This window comes from Nyctereutes procyonoides, unplaced genomic scaffold (assembly GCF_905146905.1).
Source record: "Nyctereutes procyonoides isolate TBG_1078 unplaced genomic scaffold, NYPRO_anot_genome, whole genome shotgun sequence".
Lineage (NCBI taxonomy): Eukaryota > Metazoa > Chordata > Mammalia > Carnivora > Canidae > Nyctereutes > Nyctereutes procyonoides.
In genome coordinates this window covers 60129206-60148437 of record NW_026575046.1, presented here as the reverse complement: position 1 = coordinate 60148437, position 19232 = coordinate 60129206, and the positions used below count along the sequence as shown (strand labels likewise).

Below are 19232 nucleotides of genomic sequence, written 5' to 3'. Positions count from 1 at the left end.
AGCTGGGAAAGTTAACTGAGGAGGTTATAAGGGATCATCCAGGGCAGCCTGGGTGGCTCAGCGGGTTTAGTGCTGCTTTCAGCCCAGGGTGTGATACTGGAGTCCTGGGATCGAGTCCCACGTCAGGCTCCCTGCGTGGAGCCTGCTTCTCCCTCTGCCTGTGTCTCTGCCTCTCTCTGTCTCTCTCTGTGTCTCATGAATAAATAAATAAAATCTCTAAAAAAAAAAAAAAAGGATCATCCAGACAAAGAAAAGGGACAGGGCTGGTAACTCTGGGTGGAAGCACCAGCCTGTGCAAATGTCCTGAGGCAGGAAAGCTGATTGATAAGTGAGTAGTGCGGGGTCAGATTGTAGAGCCTCAGAGGAACAGAGGGTCCTTAGAAAGGGCTTATGTGGGCCCAGACCTTGTGCATTCAGACTCATGCATGTTCTCAGGTGATAAAGAACAGGTGATCTATATTTTTTTAGCTGGGTATGAGATTGCAACATTTCTGTTTCCCAGATTAGAAAACAGAGATGCAGAGACATGAAGTGACTTGCCCAAGGCCACACTCCACAGTAGGAGCACAGAGGACCTCTTAACTTCCGGTGTCCTCTTGGTTGGCTACATAGGACCTGCTTCGTCAGTTCCAGCACATCGTGTCTCCGTGTGAGGTTTGGGAGACTGAGGCTCCCACTTGGCTACCGGCTCTAGGAGGGCAGGTGCCTCGGTGCTCAGGACAGTTTCTGGTACATCTAGGTACGCAATGTTAGTTGACTGCCTGAATAAGTGAGGTCACGTGGGAAGCAAGGGACAGCTGGAGTGGGAACCCAGGTCTCTGGACCCCCAGCCTGCGCTCCACCCCTCACACCAGGGAAGCCAGACTCTTGGGGCCAGGGTGAAGCCTGAGTGTTGTCATTGGTTGAATTATTTCCCTTCACCTCCTAAAAAAAAAAAAAAAAAAAAAAAAAAAGAGGAGCTATTGGGGAATCCTAACCCCTGGGTACCAGGCTATGTGGAAATCAGGGTCTTTGGAGATGTAATCAAATTAAGATGAAGTCATTCTGGATTGGGTGAGGCCGTATTGGACTAGGATGGGCCCCAAACCCCATGCCTGGTGTCATCATAAGGCGAGAGAGATTTGAAGGCCTGGGGGTTGCACAGGGATGAATTCCACGCGAGGCTGGAGGCAGATGTCGTAGCTGCGCTGCCAGAAGCCACGGAGGGCCAGGGCTTGTTGGCCACTGCCAGAGGCTAGCAGAAGCAAATTCTTCCTTAGAGCCTTGGAGGGAACAAAGCCCTGCTGACACCTTGATTTCAGACTTCTGGCCTCCAGAACTATACGAGAGAACGAGAGAATAACTTTCTGTGGTTTTAAAACCACCTGGTTAGGGCAGCCCGGGTGGCTCAGGGGTTTAGCGCCGCCTTCAGCCCAGGGCATGATCCTGGAGACCCGGGATCAAGTCCCACATTGGGCTCCCTGCATGGAGCCTGCTTCTCCCTCTGCCTGTGTCTCAGCCTCTCTATGTCTCTCATGAATAAATAAATACAATCTTTAAAAGACAAACAAAAAACCACCTGGTTAGTGATCCTTTGTTCCAGCGTCCCGGATGCTCGTGCGGGCATTGCAGGACGACGGCACGAACCCAGAGAGCAGGGCCTGGGTCTTGTGATCTGGATCGCCCTCCCCGAGTGATGGGCTGCACGCATGTAGAGGAAGGCATCCTGGGCACAGGCGTTGGACGTCCTGCATCGTGGGATTTCCATCCCTAGCACAGACCTCGCTCCACACTAGTGGAACTGCCCCGACATGAGGTAACTGGAGGCGATTCTGGACGGTGGTGGGATCAGGGTATTTTCCTGGGGGGCCAGGGGGGAGTGGAAGAGGCCGACCCACGGGGGCTGCAGGTGCACGTCTCAGCCGAGACACAGCAGGTGTCCAGCCTCACTGGTCTGCCCTGCTTTTCAGAAACCCCTTGGGCTGCAAGCTTGTTCCTCCGGGCGTCCCCGAGGGCCCTGTGGTGCCCTGTGGTACAAAGAGGTGGTCTGGCTCAGCCCTTTCACGAAGACCAGAGGAGGTGGTGCAGGGACTGGGCCGCGCAGCTGGTGGCTGACGGCCAGCCAAGAGCAGAGCCTCAGACGTCGCCAGCTGGACGAATGTTTTGGTCACCCTGCCCACCCCGGGGCTCTGGGCCAGCCCGCCTCCGTGGGACCCCTTCTTTCCCCACCAGGCCAAGAGGTGCTGGCAGGGGTGGAGCATCCAGCGGGGGATATAGCACCTCGCTTTTGCAGGGATGGGTCATCTTTCCAAACCTCTGCCTCTGGGGCCTGGGGCAGGCGACCTCCTATCTCTGAGCCTCAGCGTCCCCTTCTGCGCAATGGGGACAGTACCAGCAGCACCTGCCTGGCAGGGCTGTGGGGTTCAGGTGTGTTGCTGCCAGAAGGCAGCTTCTCAGGACTGGGTGTCTGCTGCTGTTCCCGTCCTACTCTTGTCACTGTGATTCCTGACCCCCAGGCCGCATGGCATGGAGAAGCGGGGCCTCCTGGCTGCCATGGGTCACCTGATGCCCAAGTTCTGCCGGTTTGCCTGGGAGGGTCTCCCCCCACCTCTGAGGTGGGCTCGGCAGCCAGTTTGCAAATGGGTCATGTGTTGGGATTTCCCGAGGGGAAAGGGGACCCCAGTGGGAGTCGGGGGTGCCCTTCCGTCCTCTGGGGGTGGCTGTGGAGAAGGGGGGCAGGCGAGTGGGGGTGATGTGGGCCCAGCAGAGCCTCCTGTTGCCCCGAGGGACCTTAATATGGTGACTGGCTTCTCTGCTTCCCTGTGTCTCACCAGGTGCTCCTTGGGGATCTCGCAAGACTGGCTGGGTCCCTTGAGTCGCTGTCCCTCAGGGGAGCTCCTGGGAGCGGGTCCATTGGGTGGGGGGTGGAGTGGACCTCTGCTCCCTCCATAGGCCTCTCTCTACCTTCCTCGAGGCGACGCTCGGCTGGAGAAGGGCGTAGCTCAGGTCACACAATGTGGGGCCGAGTAGCTGGCCTGGCAGCTGGGAGCGCCTCTGGCCACCCGCACCCCCACCCCCACCCCACCCCACCAGCTGGCTGTGCAAGCTCAGGCATAGCACCTCACCCTTCTGAGCTTCAGTCTCCTCACTCAGAAATAAGGGACTCGGACTCCTGCTCCAAGGAACCGTGAACATTCTCTTCCTCTTCATCAGGAAGGCGAGATGGAGTCTCTCATTCATAGCCGTTGCCATTACCGCTACGTGTGGGTTGGCCTGGAATGCCACCTTCCCTTTGCTCTGGGAGGGCTTGCTTCAGGTGTGTCTTCTTCCTCCAGGAAGACCACCTTCCTGGCCAGGTTGGGGCTTCTCCTCTGGGTACCCATAACCCTGGGGCTCTCCTCTGTCCAAAGCACGCATCTCTCTGCAGGACGACCGGCTTGGGCCGCGCTGGGAGCATCCTGGGCACAGGCGTTGGACGTCCTGCATTGTGGGATTTCCATCCCTAGCACAGACCTCGCTCCACACTAGTGGAACTGCCCCGACATGAGGTAACTGGAGGCGATTCTGGACGGTGGTGGGATCAGGGTATTTTCCTGGGGGGCCAGGGGGAGTGGAAGACCCTGCTCTCTGGCTCTGCGAGGCCCCTCCTTGAAGAATCGTTGGAGGACAGAGCAGGGTGGGTGTCCAGGAGAAGGGGGATGGGATGCTCCCCGTCTGAGTGGTGAGACTTAACTTGCGTTCCCCAGCCGGGTTTGTCTGTGTGTCTTGCCGGAGGCCTGGGGATGCCCTGCCGCGTCCTGCTCTGTGTTCTGGGCCCAGGGGAGCGTGGCCCGCCCAGGCTGGGGCAGCAGGCACGTCCTCCCTGATCCTCCCTTTCATTCGGGCCTCTGTGAACATGCTGCCCTGCGCCCTTGGCCCTCCACGCTCAAAGCTTCACAGAAGCAGCTCAGCAGGAGCAGGAGCTGCTCTGACCCCTCTAGTCTCTTAAACTCTCGTAAAGGAGAAACACTATGACGGGACTGTCTTCTGTCAGATTTACATTTTTTTTAAATGCCAACTACTGCTCCACGGGTTTCAAAATGAGAAACCCAGGCTCCACGGTGAGGATCAAGGGCAGGGAGCGACTCGAGTGCTCACTTCTTTCCCCACTCCCTACTCTGGGCTGAGGGCCACTGCCTGCCCAGCTGCCCAGGGACAGTAGCCACTGGGCCAGCCTGGGGGAGGCTCATGTCCCCCCTCCCCACCTGCTCTGGCCCCCCCCCCGTAGTCCTTGTCCCACTCCCCAACTCTCCAGGCCCTGGATCCTGGGGGGCCTGCCTCCTGCCTAGCATCCCTCCCCTCTCCTAGCTCCTGACAATGTCTCTACCCACATCCTTGGAGGAGCCTTCCCTGGCCTAGCTGGGAGTATTGCTCTGCCCCACCCTCAGAGGCCATCTCTGGAGCCCCCGGTCACACAAATACAAAGACTTGGAGCCTGACGGATCTGGATGTTAAAGCTTCACTTTCTAACTGCTATTACCTTTTGGAAATTGGGCAACTCACTAACCCTCCCTGGGCCACAGGTTCCCCCTCTGGACTGTAGGGATAGAAGCATCCATCTCAGAGAATGTCTGGGGGGAAGAGGGGATTAGCATGTGTGACTTGCCTTGTGGGGAATCCAAGGGCAGTTCTGCTCCAAGCCTGGCCTAGGACCAGCACCGTCCCCACACTATTGATTATAGAAATTGAGAGGAAGAATTAGAAACTTGCACAGCATTGTGGTATTACCCTGACATCTCATTTCACACTGAGAGTTTGATAAGTTTTGTCTCAGAATGGAAGAAATCTCAAGAAACAATGTCTATTTTTATTTATTTGTCTGTCTGTCCATTCATCCTTCCATCCCTCCATCCTTCTGTCCATGCATGCATCCATTAACCCTTGCAACTATCTATCCATCCATCAACCATCCATCCATCCATCATGAATTAAGCCCTTGCTATGATGATCAGAAGAGGTAAATTGGCTCCTGGCTATGACTCCTCATTTATTGAATCTCTTTAGGGCAAGAGAGAGAGGTGGATATATCCCCTGAATTCCTTCAGGGGGTGGGTAGAGGCAAGTTTGCTTAACAAAGCTGAGGTGATTAGACTCACATTATCTTTTATTTGGGGGTGAGTGGGGTAGGTCAGGAGAAGCCCCCACCTCAATTCCTATCACTTGGCCTGGCTTGGCATTTGCCTTCTTTTGTGATAGGAAAACCTGGGTAGGACTTAACTTTAAAGTCTGTCCTTCATCTTCTCAAAAGTCAAAGTCAGGAGTTTGCTCCCTCCCCCTCACCAGCACCCCCCAGCCTAATTTCCTTTTATTATGGAAACTGGGAAAATGACAAGTAATTGCTTGAAGATGCTAGAAAGATTGCATTTTGTTTTGTAACTATCAGCTTGAAAATAATGTTTAAGAGATTATGAATGGGTGATTAACTATTTTTTCCATTACTTCCCTCTCGAAATCAAAACCACAACAATTGTGATATGCACAGTAAAATGGAGGCCCTGGTCTCTAAAACCAGGCGAGACGAGGAGCAGGGGTCCCTTCTGGGGAGAAATCTTAGCTCTCAGGCCTTGGAGAAGACTGGGCCGGGTGAGGTGCTACACAGAGACAGACCTGGTTTCCTCATGCCAGCTTCTCTGCATCGCCCCCTCCCTCCTCACTCCTTAGATCAACAGCAGTGATGGGGTCTGCAGTCAAATTTGCTATTTACTGCCTTTCCTGAGTCAGTTTGTTTTGGGTGAAAACAGTCTCTGATGTGGCTCTATTGCGCCATTTCAGCGGGTGTTTATCATTTAAAAGGAACAATTTTAATACCTACATTTGCCTTACAGTATGAGCCATAAATGTGATTTAGACTTCCCTTTATAATAGACTCTCACAAGCGGTTGCCTAGACTCCAGAAAACCATTCCTCCAAGTGGTGGCCATGAAAATGAACAGGCTTTTTCCTTCTTTTACGAAAGTTTCCCTTTTTAATACCTCTCGAAATTATTGAACGAAAGCTGGGTAAATGGGCTGATTTGTGCATCTTCCTTGCTGGAAATCTGGAGCTCCGGCAGTGCCCTGGGAGAGAGCGCTTCTGTGGTGGGGCTGCTGCACTGGTGTCCGGGGGCTGTTTGTGCTCCCCTCTGCCTCTTGCTGTCTGGGCCCAGGCTTCCCTGTCTGCAGCAGATTGGTGGTGTTGACGATAATACGGATCCCTTACATCAGTGCCACTAAGAGTGAGGTTTGTTGGCTGACTGCATCGGTGCACCTGAGAGCTTTCTAGAAATGCAGATTCCCTGGCTCCATCCAGACATACTGACTTGGAATCTCTAGGGGGGTGAGGGCCCAGCACTCTGTTTTACTAGTCCTTCCAGATGGTTCTGATGTGTGCTGAAGTTTGAGAAGCTCTGTCTCCTCAGGGGCCCCCTCTCATGCTAGGGTAAGCCGCTAAAACAATTCATGGGCTCCCCTTAGCCCAACGGAGATGTACCAGAAGCTGAAGGTCCACCGTGTGCTTAGGACCCAAATTGGATTAAGGCAAAAATAGCAAGTGTAGTCTTAGACACCACAAACCAACGGGGGATGTTGACAGACTGGGGTATGTGTCCTGAGATGACAAGGAGGATGGTGACAAGTGTTGAACTGAGATGTTGTCCTGTTCCTTCAGAAGGACCCACTAGATACCCACTGGTGTCTGAGACCCTCTGGCACACTGCACCACTTTGGGTGTGGGCATGAGCATGTGCGGTCTAGGGAGGAGGAGAAGCTGCATGGGAGCAGCAGAGACCTGGGGACCATCTTCCCGTTACTGGAGGGCTGGACCGTGGAGACTGGAGTTGACATTTCCGCAGTTTCAGAGCTGTCCCCACCTGACCCCCGGCGGGAAGAAGGCATGTGGGAGCGAGAGCTCCTTCCCCGGAGGCATCATTCAGGCGCAAGTGGAGGACGGAGATCCTGCTTGCCATCTAGGGTGCTCCTCCACCTGGAGGGGTCCCTTTCCATCCCAGTATTCCAGGACTTGTGCCTTTTGTTGCAGCCACAGCTGACCTTTCTGTGGCCCTCCTTCCGCAGTGTGGGAAGACCATAACCTTGCGACTGAGGAAAGCCCTCCTGCGTGGAGATGCTACTTCCTGCTGAGAAATGCCTCCATTTGGGGGAAAAATGGGATTAATTTTTAGCGGAAGCAGCAGTGGCTGATCGCGCAGTTTTCAAATTGTTGACTATGATATTAAGTAAAAGGCAGACTCCTGTCCAATGGATGTTATTAAAATTAACTGTTTTAGCACTACATTTAGAATCAAAACCAATCTGTCACTCCTAAATTGGTTTCTTTCAACTGCTATTTGCGGGTAAAATGAACAGTTTTAACAATTACATCTCCAGTGCAAATCATAAACTTGATTTACAGGAAAACACTTAATTTACTGCATTTGACTATGCACCGGAGCTGCCAATTATCTGACTGTAAATTTCCCTGCTTGGTTATTTGCTTCTTAAACAGCAGCCTTGGTGCCCTTGCCTCACTCACCTGTGGGCCCAAGGCTCTCGACCTGGTGCCGTCCATCCTGATTTGGGGTTTTGTCTGTGATGAGCTAGGTGCATCGCAGGAGACAGGGCCCTACACAGAGCAGGGTCTCTGAGGACCCCCTGTTCTGTGCTCTGTTTCATGTTATAAAATCCTGAGCGGGGTATTGCCACTATTTAATGCAATCCAGGCTAGGCATTACGGAGGGGACATCACTGTGTGTTTGAGTGAGGAGCTGTAGGTGTGCAGTGGTGGCTGCATCTCCCACAGTTCCTGCCCTCAACGAGTTCACAGTCTAACAGGAAAGACGTGTGCTGGATGACACCTCTTTGTAATATAATAAATCATCCCCTTAATTGTTGGCTGTTAATGAGCTAAAGTGCTGGGACCCACTGAGTGGCAATAATTCTGCTCGGTGGCCTTGAGGTAGGGAAGATTACATGCAGGAGCTTTGTTGAGGTTCCATTTGAACTGAGTCTGGAAGGTAAACTGAGGTTTTGCAGGTAGAGGAGAGGGCATCCCAGGTCCAGGGAATAGCATCGGCCAGCTCCTGTTGAGGTGGAAGACCAGGGTGCTTTCAGGTAGGGGCTGTGTGGTCTGGCTGAACAGGAGGGGAAGGGGCAGCAAAAGTGCGTGGGTGACATGACCCTTTGGAAAAGTAGGTTGGAGCCAGGACTCACCTTTCAAGGCGTTTAGAGTCTCTCTGGTTCCTAGGTGAACCCCTTTTCTAGCTAAGCACGTGGAAGTCCACAGCCCTGAAGCAGTTCTTGTGAAGTCAGGAGGGATTCTGAATGTCGAGAAGTTATAGGATGGAGGAGGGTTTCCTGGTATTTTGAGAAGTCAGGAAGCATATGCAAACCACATGCAAATTAGATGCCAGCCAGCACCTGCTCTGTGCTGTGCTTCGGAGGCTTTCTGCTGCAGGGAAGGTCCTGTGTGTCTTAACAAAGGTGAGAGAGACGTCTCCTGGTAGCCTGGGCTGAGCTGCGGGGACACATATGAGGCCGCTTAACAGGAAAACTGCCCTGAGACTCCCCACCAGGGGCCTTTCTGTTGGAGGGAGTGTCCTACCAGGAGAGGGAAGCACGTAGGGCCTCAAAAGGTAGGAGGAAGCCCCCCAGGATTGCCACCTGCGGGGAGCCCAGGCCTTAGGATTTGGAGGATTTGCATGGGTTGGGATTCTCATCCCTCCTGCACACCCTTCCTCTGTGCAGTGTCCCCTCAGGAAGGGCCCAGTGGGACTTAGCCTCATCCAGAACTAATGTCCTAATGTTTGAGGGTCTGTGGTTTTCTGCTGATGGTTCAGCTCTGACCCCACTTAAGCCCCAGAGCGGTGATTACTGACTTGGTGGTGGTGAGGCTGAGTCTCCTCACAGGGGACTTGGGGCTCAGCCGCCTGCCCCGCTACCCCTGAGCTGTGCTGGGGAGCTGCCGTGGGGGTGGTCCTGGACCCACTGAGCACGATGAGTCGGAGCTGGGGGCATGACTCCAGGGCACTGTCTATCCAAAGGTCTGTATTTCCTTAGGGGTTGTCTTTGCCTTACACGACATGGGGGGTGGAGGTCAGTGCCTGGCCCTGGGAAGCTTCCAGAGGGCTGACTCTTCCCACAGTGCCGTGTGACCTTGGACAAGTCCCCTCAACAGTGTTCCTTGTACCTCGAACCAGCCCAGATGTTCCATGTGAGAAGCCCTCCCTGTTGAGGGTCATCCCATCCTGACCCAGGGGCTGCTGGACAAGCATTTTGGAGGGCTGGGGGAGGCATGGGCGTCCCAGCCTCCAGAGCAAGAGCGCAGCCTCAGGTCTCTGTTGTCCTCTAGAGGGGGGATGGCCAGGGCTCGTGGCGAGGCCCCGAGGGGCCTCAGGGGGTGGCTCACAGCTTGCTCTGCAAGTCCTAGTGGCCCGCCCCTCTGCCTCCTTCCTCAGGTGTCCCTGTCCCTGTCTCTCCGTCTCTCCCCGACCCCCTCCCTATCTTCCTGGCGTGGCATGCCCAACTCGTCCTCCAGGTCTGGTTCTTTCTGTGCTCAGTGTCTTGAATTGTCTGCACCCCGGGTCCTCCTCCCTGGGCTCCTGCCTGCCTTGTCTGGCTCCCTGCGGGGCTGCTCTCCCTCCATCTTCCTCTCCTTGTCTGGGGCTGGGAGTCGGCTTCCGTCTTGCCTTCTCCAGGTTCCTCTCTGCCTCAGCACCTCCTCTTTCCCCATCTGCATTCACTCCCCACCCTCCTCTCCCCGGCTCCCCCCATGCAGCTCCCTGCGGCCCTGAGCACCTTGGGGGAAACTGAGGAAGGGTCTCCTCTGAGGGCAGGAAGGGCACGAGGGGACAGGGCCGTGAGTAGCCGGCCTTCAGCAGGTGGCACTGTTGGGCGACTTTTGCTTGTGAAACCTTTTAATACTGAAAAAACACACTGGAATCTATTGGCATTTGAGAGGCTTCTTTCTTCCTTTTTTTTTTTTTTTTTAAATAAAAATAATGACTCTCATTTCCCGGGCATCATTAAACAAGGTGCAGTGTGTGTGTGTGTGTGTGTGTGTGTGTGTGTGTGTGTGTTATGAGGATGTATGAATGCAGATCTCTGCAGATGAGTCTGTGAGGCCAGCAGTATAGGTGTGTGTGTGTGTGTGAGCACATGCCACGGCCACGAGTGCCTGTGTCTATGTGTAAGAACGATGTAACATGTGCCTGGGGGAGTGTTTGCGTGCCACTGGGTAAACGTGGGGTTTCAGCTACGGACCAGTGTGTACCAGTGTCAGGTGTACCTACGCCTGTGCACCTGTCAGTCCCGGACCCACCAGTCTGTGCCTCTGCACGTGTGTAACTGCATGTTTGTTGAACGTGTAGAGGTAGGTTGTTGGGGGAGCACAGCGTAACGTAGTTGTGTGTTCACGCGTACTTGCGGGCAGCAGCTTGGTACAGTGGACAAGAAGGAGCGCCTGGGAATCAGGGCCTCCAGGTTTATATTCTCTGTGACTTTACGGCCGTATGATTTTGCCCTCATCACTCACCATCCCTGAGCCTCAGATTCTTCACCTGAAAAGTGAGCCGATGGCGCTGTCTTCCTCTCTGGGTGCCCGGGAGGGTGACACAGGATCGTCTGTGTCTAGGGCCCGTCGTGGCCCAGGGCACGGTGGACCCAGGAGGCACAGAGCCCCGAGGCGCCGGCGGGAGGGCTGCTAGGGTGCATCTCCTGGGTCTCCAGGAGCCAGGGGCTTGCAGCGCCTCTCTTCCTGAGGCCCTGGGGGCTCGGGGCCGGGCCGGGCGCACCCTGGGGGCCTCGGACATCTGAGCGGCACACGGTGTGGCTCTGCTGCACAGCCTGGGCCGCAGTGAGCCCCACGGTGGAAGTGGAGCGGCAGGATGGGAGGAGGCCGGGAGGGACCTCAGAGGGTGGTGCTGGGGCTCCTCACTGAGCAGCAGGGACTCTTGGCCAGCGTGTGAGGGCACTAACCCAGGCTGACCCCTGGCTGGGGCCCAAGGCGGAGCAGAAGGGAGCCGGACGCCTCAGCTACTCGTGGCCCTGATGCCCGTGCCTTGAGAGAGGCGGGAGTCGGGCATCTGTTCTGCCCCTGCAGGTGTGTGATAATCATGCCCCAGCGCAGGGGCTGCACCGATGTGTTCCTGTGGCTTCAGGCCTGTGGGCCGACTGGGCTCTGCTGGGTGGGCCGCGCTTGGGGCTCACGCTGCGAGCTGGGCTGGGAGTCACCCGACAGACGGCCACCGGCCTCCCGTGCCCGGCCCCTCAGGGTCCTCTGTCTGGGCAGTGTCTCCTCCCCCGGGGCTCTCCCGGCATGGTGGGCTCAGGCTGGTTACACTTGCCAAGTGGCAGCTGGCTCCCAGGACACAGAAAGTGGGGCAACTAGTTAGGGGCCGGGCCACACCTGGAGCTGGGGGTGCTGGTTTGCCACGTTCCGTTGAATGGAGCAGTCAGGGGCCCACCCACGGGCAGGAAGGGAGCAGAACACAAGCCCCTGCCTCATGGAGGAGAGCAGGTCACGTCAAGGAGCCTGGGGTGTGGGGATGGTGGAGCCGGCATCGTCGAAACTGCACCTGCCGCAGCATCCTAATCGCATGGGAAGACGACCAGCAAGGTCCATGGTCGAGAGCAGTTCTTTTCTACCATTTTTGATCCTCGCGACCTCTTCTTCGGCAGACCTCTCCTGGCTTCTCCCCTGGCTCTGCGGCCTTGGGCAGCTTCCTTGACTTCTCTGTGTCAGTTTGCATGTGTGAAATGGGATGGTCGTCGCAGAGCTTCCCCCCAAGGAGTCGTTAAGCATGAAGAACGTGGCCCGGCATGCATGCACGCGGGAATACCTCAGATGTGTCATTGTCGTCATCCTTCTCGTCCCCTCACCGATGAGGACGCAGGCTCAGAGGCATGAAGAGACTCATCCAGGGCCACGCAGTTTGGAGGTGACAGAGCCGGGCCCGGAGCACCTGCATGCTCCCTCTCAGGTCCGCACTCGGTTCCCCTGGAGGCTCTGTGTCGTCAGGAGAAGGGGCCGAGGGGCTGGGGAGGTGGAAGTGATGCAAGGATGAGAGGTTGGAGGGACGCGGTCGTCGCATCTCTGCATCTCAGTTCTATGGCTGGGACTCCCGGCCTCCTTTTGCTCTCCGCTGGCTTCATCCTTGGGCTTTCTGTTCCAGTGGTACCACTCTGACTCCTGCTCCTGCTCCTGCTCCTGCGGGAGCTCCAGACACCTCCCGGCTGCCCTGCGAGGGCTTCCACCCCATTCTGCAGGAGAGGAAACTGAGGCTCAGGGGAGGTCACCTGGCCCGTCGAGCTCCCAGAGGGCTGTGTGGCTGCCATGGTTTCTCCCCTGGGGCTGCCCACCCCCTGCTGGGTCTACACACCCCACACATCATACCTTCTCTTTCACAAAATCACTTTTCAACATGCCTCCCCGCCCCCGCCCCCCTACCATTTGGAATACTCTTCAAGAAACGTAGCCTCAGGAGTGAAGTCCCAATCTCTGCTCCTGTCGTTCAAAGCTAGGGCTTCATTGTGGGATCTCAATCCCATTTTCAGGTTTATCTCCTTTGAATCCCAGAGAGTCCTTCTCCTTAGCATTCTCGGGGGTCCACAGGACCGGTGGCCTCAGGCCTCCCTGCTTCTGCACTTAGTTCTCTGTGGAGACCCCCCCCAACACCCCCCCCCTGCCCTGGGCATGCTCTGATAGCCATGCCTCCCCTCTGCCAGTGGGTTAGATGCAGTGTTAGCTGTGCACCTGTCTGGAGCCCTGAACTAAACAGATGCTCTTCAAGGACCCAAGTATCCTCAAGGTCCCCTGATCCTCCCTTGGGCTGGGCGTGGGTGCATGAATGGCCCGTGGGTCCTCACTGCTGGACAGGGCACCAGGGATGGTTGAGTGGGGGGAAGGCCCTTTTGTACCTTGTGACCAGCGGGGTGGCTGGAGTGACCCCTAGGTGTGGGGGGGGACCCCGGCGCGGAGGAGAGTAGACGACACCACTGCTCCATGCCTCTGCCCCTGTGTTCACTTTGATTCGGACCTGGAACCAGTACTTCTCTCTTAACTCCCTCTGGGGGGCAGGGGGGCGGGGGCAAACAGTGGGAGCTGGCCTCCGTGGGAGCAGCAGAGATCCCAGCCGGGCTCGGGAAATATTTTTCCACGAAGTGAAGCATGTGGGCCATTTGGCAGATGCGATTTCAGGGAACTGCCTTAGATCTAAGGGTCTTCTCTGCCATCCCAAAGGACTTCTAGGGGTGACTGTGCTCCTCCCAAGCGGTGGAAGAGATGATCTCTTTGGGAATTTTCCATCCCTGATTTCTGGGCTGCGCGGGGCCCTAGGCAGGAGATGAAGTCATGGGCCACGGACTGAGGGTGGGCAAGGAGAGCTCCCTGGAGCCGGGGCGTGTCCTGCCCAGGTGAAGGGAGGCTGCTGGGCCCAGCCAGCTCCAATGGCCGTGGGAGCCACCCAGGCCTCCCCCACCCCAACTCACACGCCACAGTTATTTTTAGCACCGGGATGTGCAGAACATGCTACGGAGAAATAGAGTGGAAAATCTGACACTCAGAGCCCTGCTTTGAGGGCGACACAGCTCCTCCAGCCCAGCACCGCTCACGTGCCTCATTTGCCCCTTTCACGTTTCCACGTGCAGCCTGACTTTGAATTCCAGTGGGGCCCCGGAGCTGACCCAGAGCATCCCTGCCAAGGCCTGGGGTCCTGGGACTCGGCCGGTGGGGGTGACTTCTGCTCAGACTCCTCCTTCTGTGAGCTGCACACAAGCAGGGCAGTCGACACAAGACACGCCCGACTATCCTCTCCCCGGCCTCCCAGCCGCAGGTGAAGGTGGTTTGGATTCTAGAATTCCCGTCGGCAGAGGACGACACAGGCCCAGAGAGGGTGTGCGTGCGTGGCTTGAGGTTGCACAGAGAATCACAGAGATGATCAGGAAAGCCAGCACCTCAGTCCTCGGACGGTCCCACCCAGGATGCAACGTCTAGGATGCCTGGAGTGGGAACCTCGAGTGGCTTGGGAGGGATGCGAGGAAAGAAACGGCAGGCACAGACCCTCCTGGGAGGCGGAGGGGGGACAGCTTCCTATGGGGAGGGGGAAGGGGGCGGTGCAGCGGGCACTTAATTAAACGTTACTTCTACTTTTAAATTGTAGAAAATTTAAAAAATGCAGATAAGCGAACAGAAGAAAATTAAAAACACCCCTAATCCCAGCCCTGAGACAAACCCTGTAAATATTTTGGTGTTTTGGTGGCTATATGGCTAGGCTCTCCCTTTTCCTTCTTTTAACACATTTTCATTTATTTTTAATTGCACACCAGGCACAGGGGAAGGCATTCTCGTCGGCAGGAGACAGACCTCGCTATGGTCCTGTGGGCCTCTCCTGCCAGCAGAGCCCCGGCTGCGGCTGTGACATGCACCCCTCTTGATCCGAGGGCACACACGCATTTATATCTGTGCACGTGGGGATCCATGGTTGTATTGTTAGTGTGTTCGGATGTGTTTTTCTTCAGCAGAAACGGTATCACACAGTATGTATTGTTCCATCCTTGGATTTTCTCACCTAACTATTAGTCTTGGGGTTTTCTCCACGTTGGTACTGATAGCTGTACATCGTTCGTTCTTACTGCCGGACAGTATTTCTGAGTGTGGATCTATCAGCGTTTATTTAGCCATTCCCCATGTGATGGGCTTTTAGATTGCTTCTGGATTTGCTATTTTTTTTTTTTTTTTTTTTTTTTTTTGTGCAGCAGTATCACAGTGCTGCCTTCAGTGACCTCGGACAGGCCTCTCCTGGGGTGATGGGGTGAGGATAGTTTTCCCAGAGGAAAGCTGGTCAGTTTCTTTTCGCACACATTAAGAACATGGGGGCATTTTGCACCCATGACCCTGGGAACCTGCCTCTCCATTTCCCCATGTTCCTAAGGACACCACTGTGACGGCATTTCCCAGGCTCTGTTCTGGAAGGCACCGATGTCCCCAGAGCCACTAACGGGTGTGCCTCGGGAGGACAAAACCAGGGCAGGTGTACAGTCAAGGGCTTGGGGACTCACCCAGTGCACATCAGTACGTCAACGGGCATCCCGAAGCAAAGAAATAAGCTTGTCTTCCTTGAGCCGGGCTTTTTCTAGTTCAGATGAAACACAGAAGTGACAGTGCTGCCCCTGCCTGCGCGCCCGTGGCCCTGCCCCTTTAGCCCACTGCTGCTGCCCATCCCACCTGTTGGCACCTGCATTTTGTTTCTCGGGGGCTCTCACTGCAGGAGGCTGGTGGCAGACTGGAGGTGCCTGGGGGTCAACACTGGCGTCTCCGGCCTCCCACAGCCCTTGGTTGAGGACCGAAGCAAGCTGGTACTTAGGTACCCCAGCTGCCTTCCCCAAGGGCAGGTGTTACACCCACCCTGGAGTTTACCCAGAGGAATCAGCCTCCCATCACCTCCCTCGGTAGCTGGTTTGAAAACTCAGCCAATACTGCCTGCCTTCCCGTGTGGCCTCCCCACTCGCCTGCTTCACCTTCTGCGCCTTTGCATATACCTGCATCTGGGTCCTGAGCCTGCTCCAGGGAGAACCGCAGCCAAGGCTCCGATCCATGATTACTTCTCAGTGGCTTCACGAGAAGATCCTGAGTATTTCTTTCAACCGATCCTGCATTGTTGGACGTTGAAGGTTGCTTGCAATCCTTTGCTGACACAAACAGTCCTGTGGTGGGCATCCCGAGTGCTCAAGACCTGTACACATTCCCGATTATTTCCTTAGGGACTATTCCTAGGCACAAATACGCTGTTTCAAAGGGCTTTGCACTTTTTTTTTTTTTTAAGGCTTTCATAAATATTCGTGACATGTGCATCCTCCCCTTCTCTTTTTCTGCCACCACCTTCCCGCCGGCCCTTCCGGGCACAGAGTGGTCGGCCGTGAGTGTGCTCTGGTGATCCTGAGGCAGAGTGAGGCTCTCTTGGAGGGTCTGGGAAGGACAAACCAAAGGAAATGCCTGGCAGGATCTGGAAGATGACTGGATCTGCCCCTGGGAGTTCACAGAGAGGGGTCTGGAGCTTGGTGGTTAGGGGAGCTTCTCCCCAGGCTTGCATTCCAAACCCTCCTCATCCTGCGAGGCCTGTATGAACTCTTACCTTTTCCAGGAAGCCTGCCTTGATTTTCCCGGCCCTTGTGAGCCTCTTCTCAAGGCTGCCCATGATTCAGGACTAATTCTGTAGGGTCTATGCCGTCTCTGTGGATAGGAATTCTGTCTATAGGAGTCGACGTCATACACAGGACAGATTTACATACTCGGGGTTTAATACATGCTCATGGTGAGAGCTCTGGCTTGGGAGCCAGGGAACCTAGAAGTGCTGCTGAGCCCTGTGGGGACCTGTGGGGCTCGGGGCAAAGACCCTGAGATGGTGTTGAGTGGAAATGAGCAAAACGTGGGCCCACTCTTTACCTTCCCAGCCTCCTGTTTGGCCCCCTTTCCCAGAAGTCTCTGTGCCAGGAGCCCCAGAAGCTGCGCGGTCTGCGTTTTGCACGGGGCTGTGAATATCAGCGTGCTTTACTTCTTATCCTTTGCAGGTGCAGGTTTCCGGAGACAAATATACCCTCCATTCCCAGCCCCTCGATCTGTCTAAACACAATTTGACATGCGTTGCTATTAGCTTAGCACCTTATCAAATAATGCGGCCTGATCGAGATAAAAGGTTTTACAACCCTTGCTGCCTTTGTTTCTGCCTGCATTCACCCGCCGAGACAGCTAATAATTACCACCAAAGACAAAGAGAAATCTATACGCTCAGCGTTGAGGTTCCCGTGTGCATGTTAAGCAGCAGCCTGAGGACAGAGCACGGGGAGGAGGCGGCCCCAAATGCAGCCCAGGCAGGCCCAGGCTGGGCCTTGCTCCTCGCCCGAGAAAGCAGCCCCCGTGGATTCTGGGGCCTCAGGCCCCACGGGTTGCTGACCTGACCCTCAAGGTCTGATGTTGGGGGTGGAGAGAGAGGTGGCAGGTAGGCTCCAGAGCCCTGCCGTGGACACGGAAAGGCCTAGTTAGGTAAGCCGAGGGTGATGCTGGGAGTGAAGTGAAGGGAGAGGTAGGGGGCGCTGGTGTAGAGGGCACGGCCCCCCTCCGGATGTTGGGGACCTGGGTATCTGTGCTGACTCCCCTACAGGGTCACGCTGGGAGCTTGGTTCTAGACCTCCGTGGGCCTCAATCTCTGCATCCGTGAACTGGACTCCTAAGGCAGTGTGCAGGCCATCTGGAGACCTGGGTTCTAGAGCTCGGCTGCAGATAGGCTGCTCCGTGCTGTTTGGAGTCTCAGTTTCCCCACCTGGGATATAGGATTCTGATTGGGGTGATGGCTACAGGCGTTTTGGGGCTCTGTCCCAGGCAGTGAATGACTCAGCTGGTATCTCCCTAGACGTCTGTTCCATGACTAGGCCTATGTGGAACCCTGACTGTGGGATGAAGAAGGAGGAGACGTAGCCTCTGAACCTTTTCCAGGAAGACAGTTTGCATCCCAGAACCAACAAACACAATAAGTGAAATGAGAGCTGAGGGTGGTGGTTGGGGGGGAGGGGGGCAGGGTCATCACTGCAAACTCAAGCTGTCTGAGAAGGCTTCCTGGAGGAGGACGGCATGACTGGTGCCAAGGCAGATTGGGTGGGGCCCTGAATGGGGCTGCATGCAGCAAAAGCAATGCTACAGACTAAATGTTTGTATCTCCCCAAAATTCTTATGTTGCACCCTCCTCCCCAGTGTGAAGGCATGAGGAGGATAGGCCTTTGGGAGGTGATCTGGTCATGAGACCCCGGAGGGCTCCCTCGCCCCTTGCACCACTTGAGGACACAGAGAGAAGGTGGCCATCCATGAGCCCGCAAGCTGCCTTCACTGGACTTTGAATCCGCTGGTGCCTTGAGATCTTGAACTTCCAGCTTCCAGAACTGTAAGATATAAATACCTGTTTTGTTTTTTTTTTTTATAAGCCACCCGGTCTGTGATATTCTGTTACAGGAGCCTGAATGGACTGAGGCAGAAGGTGTGAGGATCCAGAACAAGGTGACGAGTCTCTGACAGAATGGATCGGATTCTAGCATCAGTAGGCACTGGCCACTTGCCAGGGGCCAATGGCTCCCAGTGGATCCTAGGACAGGGGGCTGCCTGGATTCCCTTCTCCCCGTGCCCTGGTCTGTGAACCAGTAAAACCCTGCTCTGTGGCATTTGCTGGTTTCCATGGCATAAACACTTCCGCTGTGGCTGCCTTTCTGCTCTGTGCACCGTGACGTCACTGACAGTGGCGCTCGGAAGAGATGCACAGCGGGCTCTTATGACGGGGATGAGCTCACCCCAGCCCACAAGTTGGAGCCCAGGTTAAGCCCCAGAAGTCAGATTGCAGACTCGCAGAGCATCAGGACTCAAGAGGCAAGGGACGGTAAGTAGCACGCGTGCCACCGCTGCCCCTGCCTGTGCCTGGTTCCTTCTCATTAGAGTGTCCCAAGAAGCCATCACCAGTCCACTGAGCTGGACTAACCACCGTTGATCTAGACTAACCTCCTCCATGTACAGATGGGGAAACTGAGGCCTAGGTCGAGCAGCAGTTTCTCCCAAGGTCACCTAAGTAGTCTGGAAAAGCTGAGGCTGGAAGCCCAACGGCCTGCTTCTCAAGCCTGCCCCTCCTGCTCCCTGACACCATCATGTCCCTCTCTCTTTGAAGGCAGCAACAAGGGAAAACCGCCCGGCTCCTCAGGAAGGCAGCTCCGAGCCCGGGCTGGGCCTGTCTTCTCCCAGAAGCCTCCGCTTGGACAGCGACGAGTCCCGTCCTAATCACGGATTCTTGCAAGCACCCAGCTGCGGCAACCTGCTATTTTTGCTCTGCGCCCTTGCTTGGGGTCCGTGTGTGTGAGCGTGTGTGTTCGTGCCTGTGGAGGCAGACTGAGACGTCTCCGCACACACAAACGGATGTGTTTTTATTCCCTATTAGCTGGTGACAAACTTGGAGCCCTCCCCAGGGAGCGGCGGTCCCTCCAGAGAGCCGCCTGTCTGTCTCCCAGATTTACAGCTGGAGCCAGGCACTGAGTCATGATTCATCCAGGGACTGGCCCCGGGCCAGCCCGCTTGTGGCCGTGAAGCGCCCGGTTTGCTCTTTTTCCTTTTCTTTCCTCTGCTTTTTCACGGAGCTGCACTTAGACACCGTCCCTCTGGGGAACCCTTCCTGAGCCCAGACGCACTGTCTCCCACGCCTTGAGCTTGCTCCCTCTGCC

At 55.7% G+C, this 19232-nt stretch overlaps 1 long non-coding RNA gene across 1 annotated transcript; it reads left to right on the top strand.

The window, feature by feature from the left end:
• The first annotated feature begins 3207 nt into the window (after positions 1-3207).
• On the top strand, positions 3208-18917 carry LOC129509694 (uncharacterized). Its single transcript, XR_008664386.1, has 4 exons — positions 3208-3295; positions 3407-3527; positions 17986-18403; positions 18686-18917. It is a non-coding gene; the product is annotated as an uncharacterized LOC129509694 (long non-coding RNA).
• The last annotated feature ends 315 nt before the right edge of the window (positions 18918-19232 follow it).